A 17,110-nucleotide genomic window follows, 5' to 3' on the forward strand; every position below is an offset into this window, starting at 1 on the left:
ATGCTAAACATGTTATCACAGATATTGTGGCAAAATTCCCAGGAAGCACACACGACTCATTCATTTTTTGCCACTGTGGATTACATCGCAGACTCACAAATGGTGAGTTTGGAGAGGGCTACCTGCTAGGTAATTGCATGGCACACACACACACACAAAACTAGGGAAGGTATAAACTGGCAGGACAGTACTTAACATCAACCTACTTTTGCCCTGCAGGTGACAGTGCGTATGCTGTACGTGACTACATCCTCACACCGTACCTCAATCAAGCCACAGCAACAGAGCGGAGGTACAACAGTGCCCACAGAGCCACACGCTGCACCATTGAGAGGACCTTTGGAATCCTTAAAAGCTGTTTCCAGTGCCTCCATAAGAGTGGTGGTGCACTGCAGTACAGCCCAGAAATGTGTTGCAAAATCGTGGTAGCCTGTGCAATGCTACACAACATCGCTACCAAGAAGGGCACCTAAGTGGATCTGGCAGATGCAGACACATCAAATGAGGAGGAACCAGCTCCACAACGCAGACGTGTAGGTGGTGCTAGGGCGGCTGCCGGGCGCCTGAGATGTGATTACATCACACAGAACTACTTCTAGGTGAGAAATGAGGACCCAATGCCAAATATTGATGTTCAAGTATGATGTTTATTCCTTAACTGCAGGAGTAAATCTGTCACACAGTGTGACTGAAATGTTGATAGTTGCACATGTTTAGGTCACAGTTCTATTATTGCCATGAGTTACTCAGTCCATATGGTATGTGTTGCATCACACATTGCCATGAGTACATGCTGCCCCTTCACCTCCTACTGTCATATGGTTATACTTTGCCTATATGCTGTGGTAAGTTAGCATGAGCTTATTAGAAGTTTAAACGCCATTTTACCTTTCTGCTGTTTCTGCACACGACACATATCTGCTGCTTTAGCTTTGAGCCTAGTAGAATGTTTTGATTTACGCAAGAATAATATGTTGTTACTCTGCTATCAGCCTTGCTTGGTGAGCTGCGTCTGTACAGTGAGTGCTGAAACCTTCAAGGATATCTCAACACAGTGGTTGTTGTGAGGTCTGATCTTCGCGCGTTCCTAAACATAACATACATGCAGCTGCAGCCAAATTCAGGCTTTAGGCGCGTTTTATATGGCTTTGCACTGAGCATACACACACACTTGATGGTGCTTCGCATGCAGAGAGCTGGCGGAAGATGATGTGATCCCTTACCACTAAAATCTGAGGTATGGGCCCGCCCTGCTAAAAACCCAAAGAGACCTTCTTAGATATAATATAATATACTAGCAAGGGAGGGTGAGAATTAGGTGTTATAGAACCCTATTTGTTTTAGCATTTTACCATGCTTTCACCATTTGTATTCTATGGACTAGTCACTATGCTGATTACTTTGTTTCTTATAATATGTTTGCTTGTATTAGCTAAGATACTGCGTTTGAGAACACTGCATTATTGAATAAACATTTCAAATATGCACGTGTCCTCTTTTACTCCTTGTTCTGGATTGAAATGATTGTATAACGAAAGAGTGTTCATGTGTTCCACGTTACCTGAGGTGTACTAAGTCCATGTTCTGGTTTGTCTAAACATTGGGAGTCTGTGATAACCAATGAGACACTGTAGCTAGTCTGGTAGGGGATTTTGGGTACTAAGGTGAGTTTTGGTACATCCTAATTCACTGAGGTTCCAAGTTTCTATGCACAGTTCTGTATGAGAATGGAATCCCTGCGACATGGCGCCCAATCGTTGGTGGTCTTATTACATGATGCTTGAGTAGTACAATATTCAATCCTTAACACCTTCACTATTGTTTCCGGTTAACGGTGGTGAAGGACAAACCTACCTGTATGCGTATAGGTCCTTTCCAGCTTGAATCTTTCTAAACGGTTTCCTTGAGTTACTACCCAGTTGTGCTACAAAGTAGACTTTGTACCTCTTTCTTTCTGTGTCGCTATGGCAGCGGTGGACATTCCGCAGCATAGTCGCATTGCGGTGCGCAATCATTTGCAGCATTATAATGTTCCCGTGGATGGCATGGCCGTGATAATGGTGGTGAGTGCAGAGGTGGCTTACCCGTACGAAATCTTTTACTCGTGGGTGACCTTCCCGGCTGTGGACGGAACTTCAGGTGTGTTCCATACGTACACTCCCACTGCTGTGCCGAATAAATATACTCTGTATAGGGCACAGGAAGTACCTATTGATACTTGGCAGCACCGCGTTTGGTTTGATGGCGCCCTCCCCCACTCTTTGACAGTTCCGAGGTTAGGTCCTTTGTCCATTCCGGGCGCAAATTGGCCTGTTTTGGCTGGATTTACACCTCATCCGTAGCACGGAGCATGTACCGTGGCTGAGTTAAGACGACTACATGTAGTCGCAATTAGCGTGATTAGATCGTTAGTGCAATACATAACCAGTAATCTCCCGGGCGGGGCTTCCGGTGGTGCGGCGCTTCCTGCTGGGCAGGGCGGAATGAAGCTCAGTCCTGTTATGGTCAACGCTGTGATCGGCAAGCGTCCCCAAGAAAAGGATGATTTTCCTTTCTGGCTTGCCGAGAAGTTTGACCAGCTGGAAGTAGTATTTCCTAACACGTCTCCTGGTGAAAAACACAGGATTCTGACAATTAGCTTACCAAAAGACTTGACTCCTGAAATCGTTGACTGTCAGACCTGGGGCAAAACTTTTGCGGCGGTATAAACGAGGTGTTACGGCACTTTGTCTATGACTGTCCTGCCGACGGTCCTTAAACGTGTTCAGGATGAGCACGGACCAGAGGCTGCGGTTGAATTGGGATTGCGCCCTTGTGGCACCTTTGATGTGGTTTCCGATCTCATACTTGCGAATGTCAAGGGGGATGCGGTGAACTTACAAGTAGCCAATGCTTTGCAGGCGATTCCTGATGCCGAAAAGCCCCGGCAGTTGGCGAGGATTATTGTGGCGGCTTATAAAACCGTGGGCCGCAATAGCAGGGTTCTTAAGCCATTTTCTACTAAAGAGAAAAAACAACCCCAAGGGCAGGAGTCGAAAACCGATGACCGGCCCAAGACCAAAAAACAAAATTGGCCTAAAAAACAGAAACAGGGAAAGCAACAACAACAGAAACAGGAGTCTCGTCCTGCGTCTCCATTGCCTGCGTCCACTACTGAAGGTGACAGCGACTGACCGTTATGTTGTTATGGAGACAGCTGTTACTAGAGTAGCTCCCCCTGACAGGCTTTATGAAATAGTTTTATTCATTGAAGGTGACATACAACGTACCATAAAAGGGGTATTTTGGGAGAATCTTACAACTACCGAGGACATTTTGTTAGCGGAGGCTGACTGGCCCCCACCTTTTGTTCTCGCAGCTCCAAGAGGGGAGGAGGTGATCCTCCCTAGTTTCGCGCACACGGTCTCGAAGGAGCATGCGCTGAATTTTGCAGAAGAGTGGGCTAGAGCTCTTGCGCCGGCTTTGTACCGTACTCATTGTGGATGGGATAAATTTTCCCTGCACCACGAGATACCCTTGCGGTCGCAGCCATAGCCTCAACCTCAGTACCCCATAAGACGTGAAACGAAGGCTTCCGTTGCGGCGATCCTTGAACAATTGGAATATCAGGGAGTGATTGAAACTTGTGTGTCTCCAATGAATAACCCTTTTTTTACTGTAACCAAGCCTGACGGTTCATATCGTTTGGTATTGGATTACCGGCATTTAAACTTGCATTGCCGTACTTGTGCAGTACAGAATACTCACGGCTCTTCCTTAGTGGACAGTCTTGTGCGTAAGCGGTTTAAAACCACGCTTGACATTTCCAATGGTTTTTATGCCCACCATTTGGATGGTCTGAGTTCCCAATGGACCTCCTTTACTTGCGGCGGTGTCCAAAGACAGTTTCGGCGTTTACCAATGGGCTACAAAAACAGTCCAGGGGTATTTTCTGCCCGCATAGTCTCTCTCTTGGAGAGAGTCGACCCTGATGCATGGTTGTATGTGGATGACATTTATCTCACAGACGACGAACTTTGGGGGCATCTGTGTCGAGTTGACCGCATAATTTGTAGTTTTGCGGACTTCGGTTATAAGTTCAACTTTGCAAAGTCGCACATTGCAGAGTACACAGTGTTGTTTCTGGGCTATGAGCTCAACAATGAACATTGAAGATTAGCTCCTCACTTCCTGGAGAAATGCGCACAGCTGCGCGCTCCGACAGCTCTGAAAAAATTACAGTCTTTGCTGGGTTTTTTGAATTTTGGGAGAGCATACGTTCCGGAATATGCCCAGCGTATCAAGCCTTTGTATGCTTTGATACAACCTACTTTTACCAAATCATGCTGGCTGCCGGAGCACTCGGCTATACTGCAATCTTTGCAGGCTGATCTGCTCGCTTCTAAATACTTACTGACTCGTGACAACCACACCAACCTGGTGATAAGAATCATCCCTGGGACGGTGGGTTTCACATACCTTACTTTTAACGAAGGAGACACAGTACCTATTGCGTACAAGTCACACCTGTACACTTCGGCTGAAATGCGATTTTCCACTGTGGAGAAAGTTTTAACGGCTGTGCAGATGGCGATTCTTAAGGAACGTGCTCTGTCACAGGGAAAACGCATGTTGGTTGTTACCCCGTTTCCTGCTTTGGAAGCAGTTATGAAAGCCAGTGTATCTAATTCTAAAGCTTTGCACCCTCGTTGGATACAATGGGCTGCATCATTGACATCTCTGGATGTCACGTTTGTTTTTAATGCCTCCTTACGGTCGCAGGAGTTTTTGCAGTATGAATTTGTTCATCCTGCACCTTTGGCTATGCGGCCTTTGGAGGATTTCCATTGCATCATATACACCGATGGTTCGGCGCAGGTTGCGCATGGTTCTAAACACGCCTACGTTTCCGCTTGCGCCATTGTGGTAGGTGCCATGGTGAATGATGAGTTCAAGTCCAGAGTCGTGCACACACAGACTCTAGGGGATTGCACCGCACAATTGGCAGAGCTTTGTGCTCTGATGCTTGCATTGGAGTACGCTGATCCTGGTGTGACGACTCTGATTGTGAGTGATTCTTACTACTGTGTCCAGTCTTACAATGAGAACTTGTTCTTTTGGATTCAGAATGATTTTCGTGATTCCAAGGGTAGCACAATAAAACATAAAATGATCTGGGTCCGAGTGGCTGAGCTTAAAAAGCAGTTGCCCCTCGTGTTTGTAATTCATACTCTCGGTCATCAGCGCGTGGGAGTTCACGCTGTTGGCAACTCGCTTGCTGATGAAGCAGCGACATCAGCAGTATCAACATGTTTAGTTGCAGCAGTTACACGGTCCAAAAGTAAGATTGATGATGATATCTTGGCGGCTGTTGCTGCCACTGAGAAGGGAAGTAAATATCCTACGGGGTTCCCTTCGAAGTACACATACCACTTAAGTCCCGATAAGGTTCCTTATGTGAAAATTCCTAAAGTTGGGGACATACTCTGATCACAGCGACCCATGAGGGTGTTGTGTCTGCGCATGCGGGCGTTTCAGCCACTGTGTCTCAATTACAACAACTTTTTTGGTGGCGGGGACTGTACAAACAGACGCGTGACTATGTCCTTCTATTTGACATTTGCCAGCAGATTACGTCTTCAACTGCTGCGCGTCCGCCTCAAACACAGTTGTTCATTTCTAATAAGCCATTAGGTTGTGTTTATTTAGATCACTACGGTCCTTTTTCTTCTGATACTGCGTATAAGTACATCTTAGTAGCAGTTGATTCATGCACACGCTTTGTATGGGTGTGGCCTCTTCGCAGCGCTGATTCACGGACTGTCATTTTGCGTGTCTTTGTAGGGATTTTTGCCTGTGGTACGTTCCATTCGGATCAGGGTCCTGCTTTCGCCTCTAAGGCGTATAGGGATGCCATGGTTTCGATGGGGGTCCAAGCTAAATTTTCGTCTCCATACCGACCTCAGGGTAATAGTGTTGTGGAATGAATAAACCGTGACTTAAAGCAATCACTGACAGCTTGAGTTATAGGCACTGGCAGAAACTGACTGGCCCATCTCAATGGCGTGCATCGTGCTCTTAATCTCCCTAGAAGGTCTCTGGGTGGGCGGACCCCATACGAGATGCTCTTTGGTATCAAGATGTATGTATCGGACCTTGACAGTCTACACTCGGTGGCTGTTGCTGCTTCCTTTGACGTAGATGAACATTGCAATGTTTTACAGACTCTACAAAAGACGAGAGACAGTCTTGCAAAGGAACATTTGCCCTCCACTTCGGATGATGCGTTGCAGATCCCGGTAGTTGGCTGGCTACCCCAAGTTGGAGAATTGGTTTGGGAAAAGATCGATAACAAAAAAGAATTTGGTCCCTCATACTGTGCTCCAGTTTCTGTACTTAGTGTGAAGGTAACAAGATCAGTCATTTTACCACCACTTCCAGGTCGTAACGAAAACAGGTATATCTCAATCGACAATGTCAAGATACACAGAGTGGCCGATTCTTCTAAGTATGACACCGGCAGTCTCATGTCCTTCGATTGTGAGAAATTCTGTACTGGCCACTGCTTCGAATCCTGTGCCTGAGGTGGCCCTCGAGATGCCTGCAATTTCTAGTCCTTTATTGAGTACATTGCCAGGTGCTCAACTTGATGAAACTGACTACACTTACCCAACTGACTTATCCATGCCTGATTTGCAAACTAGTTTGGCCACAGAATCCAGATTTTCATTTGACACTGTTTCACACACATCAGGGAAGCCTTCAAGATTTGGAGTCTATGCAGCTTTATTTAAAACACATTTTTGATTCCCCCTTGGACATATATTTGGTTGGTACTTTTTTCTATTTACCTTTTTATGTCAATTGGTTTTGTGTTTTATTTTTTCCGATTCATCAATGGACACTATGTCGAGGAGAGAACATGCATCCGACATCTAAATGGAACATTGGCACCCCATTCCTCATCGCATACTGCACACAGATTAAAGAGAGACTTGGCTTTTGTTAACATCACTGCTTGGCCTGTTCTGGATGGGATTGTATGGGATGCTGTCAAATTTCAAATCCATGGCCCCACTGAGGTTATTAATGTCCCTAATGTGCTTAGAGTTAACATGGGGGATGTGGTTAAACAAAACATACGTTCTGATGATTGGGATGTTCGGGCCGTAGAGGCTTTGTTTGCTGATTTGAAATATTATGCTGCTTTTGATGCTGAAGATTTGTACTTAGAATCTGCTAATTATGGTGATTTATTTTGTTTCCAACATTTTGGCAACCACTTCCTACATAAAGCTAATTCCAGGAGGAGTTATGTAAATTATATACAGTGGGAGCATTGCCCAGCACCTTTAAGAGGCAGCTCTAGTACATTTTGAAAAAGTACACTTATTTTGCTGATTTTATTCAGTCCAATCCCGCTTCATTTTATTTTAGAATGACAGTGCATGCTTTATTAAATACTGACCTACCGTTACATTTCGGTGAGCTGATTCATACAATCTTTAACGCGTCTTCCGCTTCGGGACTGGCACACTTTTTAAAAATAGTAAGCAGTGGCCTTGTGACTTCTTTCCAAAAGATATTTGGAGTCATTCCTGCTTTCTTCCATTCCCTCTTTTCCAGCCTGTTTGGTGGATTTCCCGTTTTGCTGGCGCTGGCTGCGGGCTTTCTAGTGTTATTTTGTTTTATTAATAATGGATGCCCGTCCTGTTTTTCACGACGAACCGTCGCGGTTGGCACTGTTTCGCAACAGAATGCTTGAATTTTATGGAACGCTGCCGCTCGCCACCTTAAGTGCAGCATATGGATTATCATTTTGATTTTCCTATTTTACGTGTGTCCAGCCTGTCTTTCATTGCCTGAGCTGCGATTTCGACTGGGCCCTGGATTTGTGTCTCTGCAATATGGTGTCTCCTGACGTGGATTTTAATCAACTTATGAGTCCCTTAGTTGCTCATGAGTTGCTTTGTTCTGACGGAGGGATTATGGCCTTGGCAGCAATGCAGGGAGTAATGGGTCGTTGGAATATATACAAACGGCGCAAGATTTCTTGGCACACAGCTTCATTGAGAACCCGCCGAGTTGTCCTCTGATGGTGCTAGAGGCTCCGGTAATTGAAGAGCATGTATGTTCTTTCCCGCTGTTAAATTGGATGGCTGAGATATTTCCGGATGATAACAGTGACTTCCTCTTGGAAGCTGTTGCTGCTTATTTTGCATACTCTGTATTAGGGTGAGACCTATCGAGTCCCTTGATTTCATGGAACTTTTTCGTTATTTTTTTAGAAATTATGATGAACCCTTTACTTCCCGGACCTATTGACTTTGACTAAAGTGAACACTAAATTGTCATGCTGGTGAGATTTTTGTTTTTTGGCTGACACAATTATTTTACCTCACCTACTCAAAATTGAACTGACTATTTTGTTGAACTCTGCCTTTTAAGATTGAGTCCCTTATCTTATCTTATCTTATCTTATCCGTGCTCGGATCATGGGAGGGTGTCATATGGTTATACTTTGCCTATATGCTGTGTTAAGTTAGCATGAGCTTATTAGAAGTTTAAACGCCATTTTACCTTTCTGCTGTTTCTGCACACGACACATATCTGCTGCTTTAGCTTTGAGCCTAGTAGAATGTTTTGATTTACGCGAGAATAATATGTTGTTACTCTGCTATCAGCCTTGCTTGGTGAGCTGCGTCTGTACAGTGAGTGCTGAAACCTTCAAGGATATCTCAACACAGTGGTTGTTGTGAGGTCTGATCTTCGCACGTTCCTAGACATAACATACATGCAGCTGAAGCCAAATTCAGGCTTTAGGCGCGTTTTATATGGCTTTGCACTGAGCATACACACACACTTGATGGTGCTTCACATGCAGAGAGCTGGTGGAAGATGATGTGATCCCTTACCACTAAAATCTGAGGTATTGGCCCGCCCTGCTAAAAACCCAAAGAGACCTTCTTAGATATAATATAATATACTAGCAAGGGAGGGTGAGAATTAGGTGTTATAGAACCCTATTCATTTTAGCATTTTACCATGCTTTCACCATTTGTATTCTATGGACTAGTGACTATGCTGATTACTTTGTTTCTTATAATATGTTTGCTTGTATTAGCTAAGATACTGCGTTTGAGAACACTGCATTAGTGAATAAACATGTCAAATACGCACGTGTCCTGTTTTACTCCTTGTTCTGGATTGAAATGATTGTATAACGAAAGAGTGTTCATGTGTTCCACGTTACCTGAGGTGTACTAAGTCCATGTTCTGGTTTGTCTAAACATTGGGAGTCTGTGATAACCAATGAGACGCTGTAGCTAGTCTGGTAGGGGATTTTTGGTACTAAGGTGAGTTTTGGTACATCCTAATTCACTGAGGTTCCAAGTCTCTATGCACAGTTCTGTATGAGAATGGAATCCCTGCGACACTATGAGCATGCCCTGTTGCTCCTCATTCAGGCTGCACACTGGCTTCACTGGAGTCTTCCACTGCTCTCCCTTGGCGCCCACTCCGGCATCTATCTGCAGGAAATGGTGGAGTGATGCTGCTCCTGCTTGACTGTTCGTCTGTATCCAAGCTGCCCAGTGTCCCTATTCTCATCCTGGAAGCAGTGTGCCATTTCATGCTGCATACTCACACATCTCCTGGCTAGCAGGGATATGGCGGTGGACTGATGGTTCACAGCCCTAGTGTACAGGTCCATCCCGGTGTGGAGACGGTGTTTCTCCCTGCGCCTGGCTACCCTGTCTCTCCTGATCTCCCTGCACAGTCCTTCCAATGCACCTGTCATGGTATTGACACTGAGCCGCAACTCAGACATGTTATGGTTATGTGCTGCAAGTTGGCGCTGGATTGATCTTATGCCTTTAACATGCAGGCGCTGTGCTTTTAATGTGCTGCCCTCAAGGCCAGAGAACACCGTGCCTTCTCCGGAAGGTGGTTTGCTGGTGGAGGATCGTGCCCTGCATCTTGACCCACTACCATTTGAAGTTTGGACAGTGGACTGTGGTGTGTGCTGCCTTGCTTTTTGCCTTGGGACTGGCTGGACCTCCTCAGCTTTATCTGTGGACTCTGCCTCCATCAGTGGCAGCGGTGAGACTATGTTGCGCCGTCTGCCTGGTGCAGAATCTGTCTGTCTTGCTGCGTCCTGCTCCTCCTGCCCTGCCACGTCCACATTTGCTGGTGTCTCCACCCCTTCTGCCACTGTTTCCTGTGTTATCGGTGGTGCTGTAAATTTAAATGCACACATTAATTGTGTGTCATGTTTCAAAATTTTTTATGCATTAAAGTTTGCAAATATCTAATCACATTACTACTACTTGTCTGTTTTGCACATTCCAAGTATGATTCATACTCAAGTCCCCTTGCTTTGTTTCACAGGGTCAGGTATCAGAGCATGGAACTACATATCCCATAATGCAATTCTGGGTGTGCTTGTGGACATGTACTGGAGTTGTACTCAGGCTGGGTGTTTGGGGCTGTGAGTGGGCTGGTTATGTTTTGAGGATATTGGCATGCATCTTACCTTGTCTGGTGTCTGTATTTTCGGAGCTGTCCAGGTCAGCCACGCCAGTCACAGTTTCAGGCATAAGGGTGCCCTCCACCAACTCCTCCAGGGGTGTGGGCTCTGGTGCTGTTGACGTCCCACCTCCAGTCAGTTTAGTCTCAGCCAATCTTGTGGCCACCCTCTCCTTTGACCTTTGGCGCATATCGTACCACTGCTTGCTTAGGTTTTCAACTGTGCGGTGTGTTATGCCAATTGCATTGACTTTCTCCTGAATCTCACTCCAGATTCCCCTTTTCCTTACCTTTGGCACGCAAAGTGAATTTTTGCCAAATAGAAGGTCATGTTGCCTTACTATTTCCTCTGTGAGCACCTCAAGCGCCCTCTCAATAAATGTTTGCTTTCTTTGGGTTTTCTTCTGGCTGCTTCTCACTCCCCTGAGACTCCATTTCTCCTTCCTGCAACTGCTAAGCAAAAACCACACTCTCTCCTCACAGGCTCTCAGGTAGCTTCTGAGTCTGACACAGGTGCTGGCAATCCGGTGCAGCATGGGCCATCAAACTTCCTGGTTGTGATGTCATCATTCTGCACCTAAATTGCTGTTTCCCGAAATAGTGATTCCTTAATAGCTATTACGCTATTAAGGAATCGCTATTTGAGTAATCGCTATGAAATTCTGTGATTTTTTAGTAATTGCATATCTTTTTCGATTTTTTACCTACATTGCGATTTGCGATTCAGATAATGCGATTCGCAATAAATCGCATTTTCAGAATCGCAAATCCATTTTTACCTACATATGCCCCCAAATATTTTGAAATGTAGACTTTGCAACCAATTAAGCTTATAGATCTACTGCCATGCTTCTCCTTATGCAGGTCTTAAAAAAATTAATGTATTAGTTGAGGGCCAGATTTTGAGTCAGGATTGAGCCACTTTTTTGGCACAACCCTGACACCAACTCTTATTTGTTAAATCTCATACTGCACTTAACTATACTCATGAAATACCTGATAATTACATGCGTAAGGTCTAAATATCTGATGTCACTTCTTGTGATGTCACTTCCAGTGAGGTCACTTCCTGTGATGTCACATGCAATGTCACGCGTCGTGACATCATGCGCTGTGATGGCACATGTCACAATTTTCCTTACATACTGCCTAACCTGGTTAGTCCCCCCACTTCTTTTTCTAGGACTTGTGCCCTAGGAATACCTGAAGCGATCTGACTCATAAAGCTGGCTACTCGGAGGACTGCAGTCTAGTCCAGCACTGCAGGTCCCAATTAGCTACATCCTATGCGTGCCGGCTTACATCTCAGAATGGCACTGAAATGTCTGTAAAACGTACCTTTTGTCCCAAAGTTTTGTCCTGAATTTTGACCTTCTATCCTGAATTTTGACCCTTTGTCCTGAATTTTTACACTCACCATCTTGAATTTGCACCCATGCCAGTTGGTCACCCTAGGGACGAGGCTAGGCCTGGGCGTGGTTCGCAGAGTTTTGCTAAGCGCCGAGCGGAACTCCGTGAGGTTACAAAAAACTCTGCGAAGTTCTGCAAGTGGTGGAGTGCAGTGCGAACTGCAGTTTGTGCTGGTATTCCTGTCACTTGGTTAGAAATTCTACTGATTGCAAGCAGGGAAAAAACTCTGCTGCACACCGCGAAGCAGAGTTTTCTGCACTCCGCGAACTCCGCCGAGTGCAGAAAACTCCGTGAACGGGGCAAAGTTCACTGCCCAGGCCTAGCCGAGGCAGTCCGTCCTAGCCCCACACAGTACACAGGATTAAGGCAGAGTCCAGGCCAGCAGTGCGCCTCATAGTAGCCCGCTGAAAAGAAAAGCACAGGGCCACCCTCCCCCAGCGTGGCTCCCAATCCGGGGAGCCAATGTCAGTCACACAGCCATTTCCAAGCCGACCCAGTATGGCGCCGCCCATACCTGTCAACAGGCACTGAAATTGTCCGAGAATAGGTGTGGCGGTAGCAGCTGCACACCTGCCGCACAGACAACCCCAAGATGCAACACCAGACCCCCACACCACACAGGCTTAAGTAGATATAAGCCTTGCAGCTTCCAGGCCTGGGAGGACACCAATTGGCCTTTGTGAGTGTTCTGTCCCATCCTGGACGAGCCCCCCAAGGCACTGATTAAGGATGCCAGCAGTTCATAATTGTAGCGCTGTCTTCAGCATGCCAGAAGCCCATCGCTGGGGACATCACTCTCTGCCCGATTCTTTGTGTTCAAATATTTTGTATTGATTTTTATCTTATAGAAACAAGACCATACAAAAAAGAGCATCAGAAAAAGGTACACATATGGTATAATTTGCTAACTAGTGAACTATCTAACAGTTATTTAATATAATAATATCGGCTAAACAATCGGAAGAACCATGAATATAATTACATACTGTAACAAAGAAAAGAAAAGGAAGACAAGAATAATAAAGAAGGAAAAGAGAAAAGAATAAAAGAAAGAAAATAGAAAATAAATAAATCGTTTAATAGAACAAAATATTACAACTTATTATGACTATTAAAATTTGAGTAGAACCACGTAGATGTATTAAGAATAGTTAAACAATTATTCATTTACTCAACATATTATAGCATTTTTAGGTCTCGCCTACGCAGCGCGCATGCGCTGCATAGGAGAGGACCTAATGTAATCAATATGCTTTTCTCCCTAAAAACGTGCAGGCGTTGCATTGCTTTCTATTGCAACGCGTGCACGTTTGGAAATTTCCTTGTGGGAGCCAGCGGCACCATATGCTCGCGCTCGCTCCTGCGAGGGAAACGCTGGTTCCTTTTCTTGTACATTTTAAGTCCCTCACATTTCCCCCAGCTTTCTGGGCTTCCTTTCTCCATTTTCACCGCTCTCTGTTTCTCACTCCAGCTTTCAAACTCTTCCCTTGGTTCACCCCATCTGGTTTCATTTTCTTCCGTCAGTTCTGTCATTGCGTCTTCTGCTCTCATTCGTCCTTGTCTTATTTTCCTTTCCTCTCATTCATACCCTTTCCCCACTTCTTCCTTTTCCCCACTTCACCTTCTACCATGCCCTTTTTACTTGTGCACCCTTTTCCTCTGCTGCCCATATTATGCATCCCTGTCCTGACCCTCTTCCTTTTGCACCCTCTCCACCGTCTTTCCTAATTCTACCCATACTTTCACCCACCCTTTTTTGCCCTTCCTCCCTTATGTTTCTCTCCTGTTCCCATCTTTGCGCAGTCACTCTATTATCCCCATTTGACTGTTATCTTCTTCGGGATTCCCTTCTCTCTTCCCCATTCGCTCTTCTTCCTTCATTTATTTGAGCCACTCTTCTTGCTCCTTTCCTTTCCACTCCCATATATCCAACATTTCAGAAAGAGGGAGATAAGTATGTTCAAGTGAGCCTGCGCCTGCAGAAGCTGCACACTGTTCTCTGCTGTCTTCACTGAAGGCTCCTCTATGCTTCGTAGTGTGCTAGGTAGGGATTTCCATAGTTTCCTGCTACTCCTCCATCCTTCTGCACCCTACTATACCACAGCCTCACTCAACTGTACTTTCTGCACATCTCCCTCTGAATGAATTCAGATAATCAAAGCCATCAATCTATCATGTGTAACATTTGACCCATTCAGATCACTTGCATCACACCTCTTGCCATCATCCTACAAGACCTTCTCTGCTTGTCTGGTGTATCCAACCATTCCCTGAAATCGTGCATATACCCTCATGTTCAGATCTTCTGTTATCCTACCACTTTAAAAACAAGCATTGGCATTGCCAATAGGTCTCGCCTTTGGGACCTTATAAGTGTGTAGCCATGCAACAGTTGATGTTGTTGCAACAAGGATAATGTGCTGCATAACTAAATACTTATAAAGTCCCAAAGGATAGACCTATTGGCTATGCCACTGCTTGTTTGATTATGTCCTGTTCCGGCTGTGTTTAGTAAACTGCCTTCTCCCATGCCGGATACACTATCAACCTTTTTAGCATTTCTTTTTCCATTGGATGTAAACACAAGCATTTGCAATGAAATAGGTCTCGCATTTACACAAGTTTAAGCTATTGGCATTGTACATGACAATGCCTATTATTTTGTTTTTTAAAACATAAATAAGAGGAATTGTCATTTACAATGCCAATAGCTTAAACTTACGTAAATGCGAGACCTATTGCATTGCAAATGCTTGTTCTAATTAGTAGCAATAGATTTCAACGCAGCTGAAATTAAAAAAGCAAAAAGCTTGCCCTCAAGATCTGTCAATTTAGTTGTATTAACGACTGATATACAAATTATTATAGTACAAGACAATATAACAGTAAATTCAATATAATATATTCCAAGCATCATTCCAAAACTTACTAATGTTTGGACAGTCAAAGAGCATATGTCTTAACAGCCCTTCTTGTTGAGAGCAATTCCAACATACACAAGAATTCAATAATTTAGCTTTAAATAACCTAAAAGGAGTCCATAAGCAATTGAATAAAATACATGTATTTGTTTGATATATAGAAATGGGCAGCCATCCTGAGACATTATTCATCCAGATTTCCGCCAAATATCTAAGGATAATACAATATCTAATTCTTTATTCCGAAAAGAAGTTAGGAAAATAAAATTATGATTTGTATTTCCATTCATCCATACTAATATAATAAAGAGAGAGTCGAAACCTTTGAGGCGAGTAATCTCAGGAACCACAGCACCAATCACAACACCCAATACAGCGTTGGAAAGGGCAGTTGCAGCAGAAGGACATAGGCTATGCAGACGCCCACCATATACATTTAAAAGGTAAAAGAACCGTGCCAGCAAAGTAGTCCCTTGTGGGCGTGTCTGAGTTGTGCTGTGGGCGTGTGCTGGGGGTGTGATAAATGCAGGGGGCGTGTGGTACGTTCCGCCCTTCATGCCATGTCTCATATCGTGTGCTAATCCCACCCTGCTCCCTTTAAATACCCCTGCACCCCATAATCATAACCCACCGTACTCCTTTAAATACCCCAACACCCTTAAACACTAACCCATCTTAAACCTATAAAAATACCCTGTACCCCAAAACCCAAACCTATCCCTAAACCCTAAATATACCCCTGTACCCCAAAACCCAAACCTAGCCCTGAACCCTATAAATACCCCTGTACCTCAAAACCCAAACCTACCCCTGAACCCTAAAAATACCCCTGTACCCCAAAACCAAACGTAGCCCTGAACCCTAAAAATACCACTGTACCCCAAAACCCAAACTTACCCCTGAACCCTAAAATACGCCTGTACCCTAAAACCCAAACCTAGCCCTGAACCCTTAAAATACCCCTGTACCCAAACCTACCTCTGAACCCTAAAAATACCCCTGTACCCCAAAACCGAAACCTAGCCCTGAACCCTAAAAATACCCCTGTACCCCAAAACCCAAACCTAGCCCTGAACCCTTAAAATACCCCTGTACCCCAAAACCCAAACCTACCCCTGAACCCTAAAAATATCCCTATACCCCAAACCCAAACCTAACCCTGAACCCTAAAAATACCCCTGTACCCCAAAACCCATACCTATCCCTAAAACCTAAAACTACCCCTGTACCCCATAACCCAAAACTATATCTGAGCCCTTAAAATACCCAAACACCCCAAAACATATACCTCAGTACCCCAAAACATATACCCCTATACCCATACCCACCTTATCCAAACATTAAAAAAAACATGCTTTTACCATTCATGCATTTACAACGAATTTCGTTGTAAATGTATGCGTGGTAAAAGCATATAAAATATAATGACATGCGTTATAATGGCAATGCGGAGTCATGGTACTTTCGTAATGAAAGTATGCGGAGTGATGGTATGCGGAAAGAAAGTTGCGGAATAATGGGTGTTTACCCTCCCCCGGTAAGTACATCGGTGGCACGGCAGCCCACATCTCCAGCAACATACTCATATTTTTTCACCACCCATTTGAAAAATGCACAGGTCTCTCTCAATGATGGCTAGCACCGACATACACTTTTAGACACACCTCCCGCCACAAGTTCTAGAATTGCGAACTTTAGATCTGGGGAGCTACGTTCGAATCTCAGCATCAGCTCAACATCCTGTGATACCAGGCAAATCGCTTTGTCTCCCCGTGCCTACCACAAATGAATGTGTTCTTCTGTAATGTAAATTGTGATCATGCCATGTTGTCGAGTTCGCGCTATATAATATTGCAAGGAAAAATAAAGTAGGGAAACTCGAGTTCACACACTACTGAACGCGCACTCTTAAGTGCATCAGCAGTGCACTGTGAATCTGAGCGTTTCACAGGCCTGTCACAGATAAGAAATGTTATCTAAAAGAAATCCTACAAAACAATATACTACTGGCCGGCAGCAATTCATACCCGGACAACATCGGGACGGGCTGCTAGTATTTTTATAAAAGAGAGATACAGCATGGGAAGAGGAGACCAGGGTTTGTATGTATACAGCCAAATCAGATGTCGCATTCTTGGGAACATTATTATGGAAACAGTCTACTTTTGAATTACGCAATATATATATTTATAACTATTTGTAAATTTTAGTTTGAACAATTGTTGAAGTTCCTGGAAAGATAAAAAAATATTGTAATGGTATATACCTTTCAA

Source organism: Lissotriton vulgaris, chromosome 5, assembly GCF_964263255.1.
Source record: "Lissotriton vulgaris chromosome 5, aLisVul1.2, whole genome shotgun sequence".
Taxonomy (NCBI): Eukaryota; Metazoa; Chordata; class Amphibia; order Caudata; family Salamandridae; genus Lissotriton; species Lissotriton vulgaris.